The sequence below is a fragment of the Dermochelys coriacea genome, chromosome 1, assembly GCF_009764565.3.
Source record: "Dermochelys coriacea isolate rDerCor1 chromosome 1, rDerCor1.pri.v4, whole genome shotgun sequence".
NCBI classification, from domain to species: Eukaryota; Metazoa; Chordata; order Testudines; family Dermochelyidae; genus Dermochelys; species Dermochelys coriacea.
The window spans coordinates 144,665,498-144,677,927 of record NC_050068.2 but is presented as its reverse complement, the minus strand read 5'-3'; the positions used below and the strand labels follow the sequence as shown (position 1 = coordinate 144,677,927).

The 12,430-nt window shown below is 43.1% G+C and overlaps 1 long non-coding RNA gene across 2 annotated transcripts in view; it reads left to right on the top strand.

The window, feature by feature from the left end:
• Positions 1 to 536: 536 nt before the first annotated feature.
• LOC119841092 overlaps positions 537 to 12,430 on the top strand; it is a 31,386-nt gene continuing 19,492 nt past the window's right edge. The window contains exon 1 of one of the 2 annotated variants that reach the window (XR_006277942.1): positions 537 to 948. This is a non-coding gene — a long non-coding RNA (uncharacterized LOC119841092). Of the gene's footprint in view, positions 954 to 12,430 lie in introns of both variants that reach the window. The other variant, XR_006277943.1, reaches the window with a different exon arrangement.

The window sequence follows — 12,430 nt, the reverse complement described above, 5'->3', positions numbered from 1 at the left end:
GCTAATCAAGGAATGATAAAAGCAACAAAGATTACCAGCAACAAAGGAGAAACAGTGAATCAAGAAAACTTTGCTGCATCTACTCCATCCATCTTTGATAAATCTGAACATGGGAAGAAGAGTTTTAGGTGGCCAAAAAGCCATTATTCTACAACTTTGGTTAAAATGCCAACCTGGTTCCACAGTAAACTGAAGGCAGGAGTTAGAAATGAAAAAAAAAGAATATATAACAAATGGTATAAAGGGGGAAATAGATAGCAATTGATATAAGTTATGAAGTGTAGAAAATGTATAAGGGAAGCTGAAGATAAGAAGGGAAAATCCATGGCTGGCAAGGCTAATGACAATAAGAAGGAATTTAAGTATATTGGGAACAAAAGAACCTAGTATAGGTCCATTATTAGATGGAGATGTTGGTAGGTATATATATTACACACACATTGTGATTCATATATCCATGTAATATGTTATAGGTCATTGAGGCCTGGTATGAATGACATGTGCTAGACATTAATGTGTGTGTTGCAAATTAGCAACTGAAGCAAGAACTTAAGGTCAAGGACCATTAGAACTATTTGTGCAAAAACAATCTTATGTTCAGAGAAAAATACGGAAAATCATCAGAAAAAGAAACAACATCAGCTGGACTGATATAAAATTGTATAAGAATTGGAGGAAATGGCATGCCTTGGATCATGGCAGCCTGCCCAGGATTGTCTCTTTGGAATTGTGTGGGTAGAAAGCCTAGTAAACAAAGGCAAAGAACCGATGATGTGACAGAATGGACTATAAATGGATGCCTATGATTTCTGCAAATCAGAGTAGTTTTTTGATCCAGAGTCCCGTGGAGATAGATGTGGTTTTCGCTGGCTCCCAGCATCTTATGATTTTATCCTGATGGAAGGAATCTTGACTGGCCATCGGGACCATTCTGACCTTTGGACTCTGGTATAGTATGTTTGGGGTATGAACGTGGAGTGAGTAAGGTTTGTTTTGTAATCAATAAAGAGCATTTAGAGTATTATATACCAACAACGTGTCCAGTATCTACTTGCTCCCCATTCCGTGGGGAGACCTCTACTGCGGATCTAACTTGTGGTAGAGAATGCGGAGGGGGGAGAGAGATATTAAGGAGTGTCGGATTTTGAGACGGGGTCTTACAGTGTTGGGGGAGTCCTTATTTAAGACTAAAAAGGATGACTCCTTATTTGTGAAATTTGTGAGAAAAAAAATGTGTGGGGAGATACCATGTGGTGTTAGTGTAATAATGTTTAAAATGCTGTTTAAGAAGAGAAGTAAAGGGGGGGGAGAGGCACCCCAGTGAACTAAAGCTAAAGCCCATTTCCTTTTAGAGAAGGAGATTATTGCATTTGGGATGTGCCCTTGGATGGAATGTGCAGTGGAACCAGATTTAGCACTTGATAGCTTTGAAAACATGTTTGAAATATATGTATAGTTGTACAAGCCTAATGCCAGTAAAAAGCAAACGGCCGTGGTATGGCTGTTGTGACAAGCTATAGAAAAGGCAGTTGCATGTAAGGGGGAAGTCTGTGCAGAGTTACAAACATTACAAGAGAATTTTAAAACTTGCCAGGAAAATTTGGAATGGGAAATGAGGCAGGCAGATAATGCAAACTCAGAACAAATGGGGAAACAAAATAGGGAACTGGAGAAAAGAATGCTGGACTGGGAAAAGATTAAAGCAGACAAAGATAAATTAGACCATCAAGTGATAGGAATGAAACAGTTAATTTGAGATTTGACTAAGAAAAAGGAAGAGGATATCGCAAGCGTTTCTCACAGTTGGTGACAGAAAAATATAGCATCATTGAAAAAGCAAGGGAAAACACAGGCGCTGTAGGTTGCGGCTGTGTGTCAAAAAGAGAGATTTGGATTTGGATTCCAATGTTATTTGGTATGTAGATGATCTGCAAGGGGGGGTCAAGAGAAAACTGAATCTGACCAAACTCGAGAAGGGCTTTATACTAAGTTGAGGAAAAAAATAAGAAACTGGCCGGGAGATCCTAAACCAGAAAAGTCTGTAGCAGTGCTAGAACGGAGATCAATCATTAAAGATACAGCGGGGGAGATAGTCAGAGCAGACACAAATAATTCCTGCGAGTTCATCAGATTTACAGTTGATGGTAAAGTCATTAGGCCCAGTGAATATGAAAAATTTAGCTACATGGCTATCACAGTTGGCAGAGTTAGGAGGAACAGAGAATTTAAATATGAGTGAATCTTATAGGTTAATCAGGCCAGCTACCAATGGAGAGATTAGACAGGCAGTAGATTGAGTGAAAAGTGCTTCGGACAGGCAGCCAGAAGCACACCAAATGATACCATGATTTATTATGCTGTTAGGAAAGGAAATAGGTCAAAGACCCATGAAGGTGTTATCCAGTGCAGATTACGTGAAGCCTGGAGATTCACCCAGGGATTACCTGTTAAAGAGAATAATATTGGGATTATTGGCTGGAGAAATACAACCAATGACTAATCCCACAGTGGAGGTTGCCAGACATGTCACAGCTGATTCTTTGATGGCAGTTAATTTGAATCAGAGGGAATTTCGGAATAATGTGTTTGAAGGATTGGACAGAAATTTATTAGTGATATGTACTAATGTGGTGAACCATGCAGCCCAGGATGAGGGGTTAACAGTTATGAATGCACTGGAGCACTGGCTAGTATGCCAACGCATGATGAAAGGGAGAAGCCAGGTAGAAGGATTGAAACCCAGAGTACCTTTTGTTGAAGCAATAACATATTCAAATGAGATATCCTGATCTATAAGCAATCATGAGAGAGAAAGAGGCCATGGTAGAGGACAAAACACCCCACCCCAAGTAGGTAGAGGGTAGAATAATTAAAATAAGCCCCAGAAGGATGTAGATGTGCTTTGTAATATCGCTTGGAAGTAATTGAGATTGAGGGGAATAGACATGGATAAGTGGAATGGGAGACGTACTGATGAATTGATCAAAGAAATGCAAAGGATGGAAGAAGAAATGTTTAAGGAGCAGAAAAAGGTTGCAGCTATGCAAACTGTGCAAACCTGCTCTACAGGGAAGCCCCAAAGACAAGTTGCTCCCACTGGAAATGCATCCTCAGGAGTGGGGGATGGTAACTAGATTAAGATGGGATTCAAATGGGAGGCCTAGGACAACTGTCATTATGGGAAATAATGGACCCAAAGATGCCCTATTGGATAGTGGGGCCGGTGTAAATATTGTAAATAGACATTGTGATTTGATTCAATATGTCTCAGAGATCATTACAGTAGCCTCCTTTATTGGGGATGGAGTGACAGGAAAAATGTATCATTCAGTAGAAATAGTTATACCCAGAGAGAGAGTGGGGGATTTTTGTTGTAAAGAACAAATGTTTCAGATAGATCAGGCAGCTGAGCCTATAATATTGGGGACTCCTTTTCTGAAGAGGAATCGGTTAGTTTTGGATTTAACTAATGGAGTTCGGCTGGATCTCCAGCTGGATGGAAGGCATCCTGAAAGCAGGGTACATTCCAAGAATATGCAGAAACAGTGGAGGAGATTATACTGGATCAACAGAATGTGTGAGAAAAGGAGTTTCCCAATGTATGGATTAAGAATAAAACAGAATGTGGTAAAATCGAAGCATGTGTTAAAATCATGGGGGACGAAGTGCTATCACAGAGACAATATAAATATCCTGTGCAAGCAGAGGCAGGAATTGAGAAAATAATTGAATCATTAGAACAACAGGGAGTGATTGAAAAAGGGAATTCCTCATACAAATAGCCCAATTTGGCCCTTATTAAAAGCCTCAGGAGACTGAAGATTGACAATGTATTTTAGACAAATTAATAAAGCTACCCCCTCCTGCCTCCCATGGCACCAATAGTAGCAGATCTACTTCAAGTAATGGCAAGAATACAGGGAGCCCCTAAATGGTTCTGTCTTAGATCCGGCAAATTGTTTTTTCACCATCCCATTGCATCCTGATTCTTGGGCCTGCTTTGCATTTACTTTTAAGGGACAACAGTACTTATTTAAAAGAATTCCCCAGGGCCTACATTGTTAGCTCCAGCTATTGCACACCAACATGTGGTGCGAATGCAGGATCAATTATCCAAAGAGGATTGAGAGAATGTCACCTCATATGTAGACGACATATTAGTGTGGGGGGACACTGAACAGGAGGTGACTGAGTGGACTAAAACAGTGTTGAGACTCATCCAGGAAACGGGTTTCAAGGCTAATAAAGAGAGAGCTCAAATAGTGCAGTGGAGAGTGACTTATTTGGGGGTGACCCTAGGGGAACAAGGAATTCAGGTAGATCAACAAAGGGTGAAATCATTAATGAATTTACCAAGGCCAGATGATTCTCATGCATTGAGGGTTATGTTAGGAGGGTTTAACTATTTAAGGAAACACATTTGGAATTTTGCCACTATAACTGGACTGTTGTGGCATTTACTAAAAAAGAAAGTAGAATGGGAATGGGGGCCTGAACAAGAAAAAGCTTTCTGTAATTTAAAACAAGCATTGAAGAAAGCTCCAGCATTGAAATTCCAAGAGATAAACAAGCTGTTTGTGATTAAGTTGGCAGCAACCCAACAAAGTCTAGCAGCAGTATTGATGCAGGAAATTGACAGGAAGTTAATACCAGTAGCAAACAAGTCTAGAAGATTAACCCCTATAGAGCAGCAGTTTGGGATCTGTGAAAGAGAATGCTTAGATTCTGTGTGGGCCATTGAAGCTTTTGCTTTGACTACTGGCACAGCCCCTATTATAATACAAACACCTCACTCTCCCCTGAAGTATATTTTATCAGGGAAACTGCAGGGGAAAGGAGTATCAAATACCAGGATGACCCAATGGACCTTGATGTTAACTAGCAGAGATGTTACTTATGAGAATAACAAACAAGCAATGATGTTACCATATGCCTTCCTGACAGAAGGAGAAGAGCATGAAAGCTCACTTCCAGAAACTGAACTGAAGTTAGCTGAAGAAGCACCCCAGGTAGATGAAGTCTTAAGCCTAGTAGAAAAAGGTTTGGTTTATAGATGGTAGTTCATACCATGAGAACCCTAAGCCATATATGGGATATGCTGCTATACAAATTGATGGGGAAACTATTTCTGGTTCTATGAGTATGACTTCAGCTCAGGGAGCAGAGGTCAGAGCTCTTAGTGATTTGCTTAAACAGAAAAATAATGTTTCAGACTGTCTTTATGTCTATATGGATTCAGACATTGTGGTACAAAGAATGTTATACTGGATTGGGAATTTGAAAAAGAATCTTTGGGAAAAATTTGGTCCAAAAGAAGGATTGGAAATCTATCTATGACTGACTGAAAAAAACCAAGGAGAATTAATAGTAAGATATATTAAAGGTCAGCAAAAGCAAGAAGGGAATGAAAAATATTGGAATGATAAAGTGGATGCTTTAGCTAAATTAGCAGCAAAGGAACCTTTGGGAGTTGTGGGAGTTAGTAGAGCTCAAGCCATAAAACAGGAGGTTAAATCCAAAGAAAGATGGTGAAACTGGACTATACAAGGTGGCTATGCGGTGCTTAAATAAATAGGAGAGGTAAAGTGGGTACCTGACAAACTTCAAAGAAATGAGATTATTAATCTGTGTCACTCTATGGTCCACCAAAGAATAGAAAATACTCTCTTTAAGGTAAACCAAATTGGAATATGGCCTAAGGTGCAAGAGGATGTAGAAAACTTTGTTAAAAACTGCATAAGGTATGCAGAAGACAGGAATAGACTGCCAAATTTGATACCCTTGTGCTCCAAAGAATCGTGGAGCCATGGAGTAGAATACAGATTGATTATATTGAAAAATTGCCTAAGACCTAAAGAGAGAATCAGCATTTATTAGTGATAGTAGATTCCTTTTCTGGATGGTGGAGGCAATTCCCACCAGTAATCACACTGCAGAGACCACTGACAACAAAGTTGTGGGAAGTAGTGTTTAGTAGATTCGGAACTCAAAAGTAATTGATTCTGATAATGGGCCACATTTTGTAGAAGGAGTAATTAAAAGTTTATTAAAAGCTTTAGGAATAAAGCAACAACTACATATCCCCTATCATCCTCAACCGTCAGGACAGTAGAAAGGATCAATCAAACTGTTAAACAAGCTCTACACAAAGTAGTGCAAGAAACTGGCAAAAATTGGAACGATAAATTGCCAATGGTGTTGGTGGCCATCCAAAGTAGTGATCGATTGGGTACTGGCTATCAGCCTTATCAAATTCTTTTTGGAAGGCCTATAAGATTGTGGAGCCTTTTTTTGTACCCAGAAGAAGAAGAAGAAGACGACGACAAGGTATCAGTTATCCAGTGAGTAAGAGAGTTACCGATAGAATTTAAGAAAATGGAATTTAAACTGATTGACACCTTGAAAAAGCAAGAAACTGGATTCTCATGTAGCTCAGGACAGTAAATTAAGGAAAATCGGAGATAGAGTAATGTATTTGAAATTAACATAGAAAAATCATGTCCTGTAGTCTAAATGGATTGGATCATTTTCCATCATGAATAAAATTTCACCTACTGTAGTGCAGATTAACAAGGGGGGAAAGGGAAAGTGGGTCCACACATCACAATGAAAGTTATGGCCTAAAGATTAAATAATGTTCCTTTCTTTTTTCTTTTAGTTTATCTTACAAAGGGAAAGGAATGCCTAATTGCTCCAGAGATTATCCTGTACGGACCTTGGATTTTGAGTGTGGATACAGTGCTAAAATTTTTGTCTTGGTTTATTGCTTATGCTTGCTTTGCTTTGCATTTTGTGCTTAGCAGAAGAATTGTGTTGTGTGCATTATATTTTAGGAAGAAAAAAATAATATCAGAGCTTGACCGAAGATAGAAGAGGTTAGTGTAAGTATTTACATTAATATAGCCGGAAGCATTGGACATTATTCCTATGGAATAATGGCCATGGCTTCAGTGTTGAGGATCCTCATAATTCAAAACGGGTGGAAATATGGTTTATGGCTTTTTTTTTAATATTTGGGAAAATTAAGGGGTACATGGATATACATATGGGAGCACCTCTAGGATGGTGGTATAGATCAAAGGGAATAATACATTTGACTATTCGTGGGACAGAATGGGAAAAACAGGACCAAACAAAACCAAATGTAAAGAAAAACCTTCTGAGGAAAAATTTGAAGTACGGTGGGAAGATGACAAAAATGTGACATGGGAATATCTAAAAGCCAAAATATTTGGAAGAGCAATGGAGATATTTGTATGTACCCTAAGGGGAGAGGAAAGCCACCTAATGTTTCGATGTATTTATGATGAAACCAATCTGAATGTGAGTATCCTGAACTGTACCTTTTGGAGTTTGGGATTTGATGTAGTCACCCTAGATGTGACTAATGAACAAGAATTGGCTAATACTCATGTGGGATGGAATTCGTCAATGGCTATTAAATTATGGGAATATGGTGTAATAGCATATCCTTCCATAATGATAAAATTCAGTTGCTTTAGGAAAATTAATGGGAGAATATATTTTGGGGGATATGGTCATTTTTTTAATGTTTCTTAATCAGATACCAGTAAATAAGATTGCACCAAGAATCATGGCAGATGAGCACCCATCTAGGAGGGGAGAAGTAATCGAAGCCCCAACTATTGTGGATCAAACAGTCTGGTTGGAAGGAGCACAAGTAAACATAAGTGCACAACATCTGGAGTGTATGCCAGATGCCTTGCCTCTAATACAAGGATGGCAACAACAATGGGGAGATGGGACTATACGAAATAAGAGAGGTATAGGGGAATATATCATAGGTAGTATTGGTGCTGGAGCTCGAGTTTTAAACTAATTTGATATTGAGACATTACAAGGGGAAATGTCAGCTTTGGGTAAGATTTTGGGGACTGTACAGACACATGTGACACAAAATTTTGGTGCATTATTGGAATAAGAAATAAGAAGTGTAGGACTCCAATTGAAACAAGCCCAAGCCTTGCAAATGTCTCTAAATGTAAATCTATTTGGTGTGTCTGAGATTGATAATAAAACTGTCCTAGCAATATGATGTGTACAGTTGCAAACGTATGGGATACAATACACAGAGAATGATCAATCTACTAAGAAAGGGACAATAGCCTTTTGAATGGTTCAAAGATCATCATATATGAAATCAATGAATTACAGAATGGAAGAAATATATGGAGTTTAATTGGGATCAAGCCACTCTGAGGGGAGAGTGGAAAGGCAGAATGCTGTTACACAACATAGGGAAGCAAAGAAAAGCAGCAATGACCTGGGTGTTGCCAAAAATTATTAATGGAGAGTTATGGTAAATAGAAATAAGTGGGACACACTTGATTCAAGAAGAAGGGGATTGTAAATTAGTAGAATTAATGAAACATTGTGAAGAGTGGGGATGAATTAAATGGGTGCGCCCACAACTAATTTGGTCCCTAGAGGGATGTCATTTGAACCATTCAAGTGGACAATGTACCATGCAATATTTAGCCTCTAATGGCACAAGAGTGTCTGATTTAGGCAACAGATGTTTTGTGTGGTAACTACTGAAAAACACATATTTTGGGGAAGTATGAAAAAAGGGCCAATTGAATTCATGTAAATGTAATGTAACAAAGGTTATTATTTACCAAGGTCCTCTATTTTTAAAAAAGGAAATTGTTTGGGAACCAAAAGATGCAGTTCCTTTGATTTGTGGATACATTGGGCACAAGCGAAAAAAATCAGACAATATGCAAAAGATGTATCTAAGTATGCTCAGCTGGGAAAAATAAACATTTTGACCCACAATGGTCAAATATTAAAATTGGGAAAAGAAGGAGAAGAATTGGCAATTTCTCATTGGTATGATGTTTTTAAAGGATGGTCTCCCAGTGTCACAGATCTTCTAAACTTAATGCTACACCCTATTGTCATATTATTTGTATTAATGATATTGTTAACCTTTATTATGCTATGTTTAAGCTTCTGAATAAGAAAGTGACAAGAAGTTTTGGATCAAGTGATATATAAAATTGAATTGCTTGTGAAATTATAAAGTGATACAATAATTAATGGCATTAATCGTGTATCAAGACGGAGGAATGTTGGGATATCACAGTGTGTGTGTATATATATATATATACACACACACATACACATTGTGATTCATATACCATGTAATATGTTATAGGTCATTGAGGCCTGGTATGAATGATATGTGCTTGACATGAATGTGTGCATTGCAAGTTAGCAACTGAAGCAAGAACTTAAGGTCAAGGACTATTAGAACTATTTGTTCAAAAAAAATCTTACGTTCAGAGAAAAATACAGAAAATCGTCTGAAAAGGAAACACCAGCTGGACTGATATAAAATTGTGTAAGAACTGGAGGAAATGGCATGCCTTGGATCATGGTGGCCTGCCCAGGATTGTCTCTTTGGAATTGTGTGGGTAGAAAGCCTAGTAAACCAAGGCAAAGAACCAATGACATGATGGAATAAACTATAAATGGTTGATTATGATTTCTGCAAATGGGAGTCATTTATTGATCCAGAGTCCCATGTATAGATGTGGTTTTCGCTGGCTCCCTGCATCTCATGATCTTATCCTGATAGAAGGAATCTCAACTGGCCATTGGGGCAATTCTGACCTTTGGACTCTGGTATATTATGTTAGGGGTATGAATGTGGAGTGAGTAAGATTTGTTTCGTAATCAGTAAAAAGCATAGAGAAGTATTATATACCAGTTGTGACAAAGCTCTGTCCTTGCCTCAGTGGGTCCCGCGTTTCCTGGCAGATTTCTCTAGCCTCAGAGGCTTACTGTGACCTTCCACGTAACCTTTCTCTCTCTAGAGATAAGGGTCACAGTCTACTGAGCCATTTTCATCATAAGCCAGAGAGGGAGGTGAGGAGAAGTTATCCTTCCTTGCATAGTCTCTGTTGTCTCCCGGTCTCAGTGATTAATCAGGGGGCAAAGGTGGTGGTGGGGGGGGAGCCCAGGCCCACTCTCTATTCCAGGTTCCAGCCCAGGGACCCTAATAGTATCAGCTATGATAGCTGACCTTTCAGAAACATGACATGTACAATTCCCTGGGCTACTTCCCCAACAGCAGCCCTCACTTCCTCAAGTTCCACTTCACCCTTACCTTACGGCCTCCTTCCTTGTGCCTGATAAGGGGTGTACTACTCAGCCTCTCCAACCGTGCAACTTCCTCCCACAGCTCCTGACATGCACATCCACCTGACTAACTGGGAGGCTTTTAATTAGTTTCAGCCAGCCCCTGATTGCCTTCAGGCGTCCCAATCAACCTAGCCTTCTCCCTGCCTTCTGGAAAGTTCTTAATTGGGCCCAGGTGTCTTAATTGACCTGGAGCAGCTCCCATTTCACTTATCCTGGTACCAGGGATTGGTGTAGCCTGGAGCAAATCTCTCTCTCCCTCCCACGGCTCTCCCATAGCCTTCTAGCTTGGAGGGAGGTGGGAAGCTGCTACTCTTGCTGCTACTAGGCCCTAAGCTCTCCCTGCTGCTCCAGCTGCTCCCCTGGCTGGGCCAGACACCCCCCATTCTCTGCTACTTGGCTGCTGGACCCCCCACTCTTGGGTGCTGCTACTGCTGCAACTGCAACCCTGGGGTGGGGAGGGGGCTGCTAGCCCACTCCCCAGAGAGGAGGAGTGAGGGACCCCAGCAACTGCTGTTGTGGATACCACCACCACCACCACCTGAGAGAGGTCCATTCTGCCTGCCTGGACGACCACTTGGAGATCCTGGAGCTGCTGCTGCTGCAGAGGCCGCTGCCTGGAGCTGCTGAAGCCCGAGGAGGAGAAGAAGAGGATCATCTGCCAGTGGGGCAGCACCTAGAGACTTTGCAGACCACCGTGGAGGGGGCCCTAAGACTGAGTAATTTTCAAACTGTGCTCTTGTGGTGGGGGTTTTGACTGTGTTTGTAGGGACACCGGGGGTGTGGCGTGGAGCTGCCCCCCGATCCATCTGTGTGTCCCCCCCAACCCCCACCACTATTACCACCACCGCTGCCCCCTCCACCACCCCCCCACCGGCTGTATACCATCTGCCTCAGCTCCTGCCTCTGGACTCAGCTGCTTGCTTGGCTTGCCACGCCCTATTTCCACCCTTTGGGCCAGAAGCAGCAGCCAGCTAAAAAAGACTTGTGCATGGGCACATGTGCCCCCCCTGGACTCCCTACCCCCCAGCTTTGCCCTTTACTACCTGCCCCATTTGCCACTTGCTTTGCCTCCTCTTTTGCTCCAGCCCCCCTTACTAGCTTCAGTTTGTTTGCCTGCCCCGCCCATTTCCTTCCGCAGCCTTTGTTTGTTTGCCCTGCCCCAGCCTCTGAAGCTAGCCCCTTGGTTTCCCTGTTCTACCCCCAGACCGCTTAGCCCCTCGCTCCGTGTGCCCATGCCCCCTCCCATGCGCTTGTGCAATTCCCCTTTTTAGTTGCAACGCTCTTCACTGCACCCTCAATGTTGTTGAATCCCCCCCCCCGTAGTGCACCAAGAGGAGCCGGAATTTCCACCTTGTGTCGGTGACTGACCCCTAACCCCTGATTGCCCCCCGTCCAGCCCACCCCTTTTGGCGCCCTCCTCCCCTGCCTGCAGCCTAGCGGGGAGGAGTGGTCGACCTGTTTCCCCTCTCCCCTCCTCCTTTTGATATCCTCCCTTTCCTCCTTGCTCATGATGGCGGGGGATGAGACGGGTGAGACCTCTCCAGTAGCCCGAGCTCCCCCTCCCCCGCCTGCCCCTCTGTCACCCCCCCAACCTTCTACCTCTGCTGCCAAACCATCTGCCATCGCCCCCGTTGGGGCACCAGCAGCGACGGGCACCGGGGTGACCTCCACTGCTGCCACGTCTCTCACCCCCTCAGATTTGCAGGGAGTCCTCCCAGCCGGCGGGAAGGGCCAGGGGAAGAAGAAGGGGAAGGGCCCCGCTAAAAAGACCAGGCCCTCCATGGCAGGGGCTGTCCCCGATGCCCCGGCCCCATCTCCAGCTGGGGCGCCCCTCCCCGCTGTTCCCTCCACCAGCTCTGCAGGTGTCCCTCCCCCGGCCCCTAGAGCATACGCCCAGGTGGCGGCAGCCCCCCCGCCTGCCGCTACATCATTTCTCCAGCCCACCGCCTCCGCTACCATCTATAGCGGCCGGGGCCCCTTTCCCACCATGACCAGGAAGCACGGCGTCCGTTGCCTCCTGGTGCCCGCCTCACCCCACGTGGAGACCTATGTGCGGGCATTGGCGAGGGTGGTGGGGCCCACGGCCATTGTGGCGGCATCCAAAATGTATGGCAAGGTCGTCTTCTTCTTAGCATCGGAGGCCGCCGCCCAGGAGGCGGTGGAGAAGGGCCTGGCGGTGGGGGGCGTGTTGGTCCCCTTAGAGCCGCTAGAGGACCTGGGCGTCCGCCTGGTCCTGACCTCCGTCCCTCCCTTTCTCCCC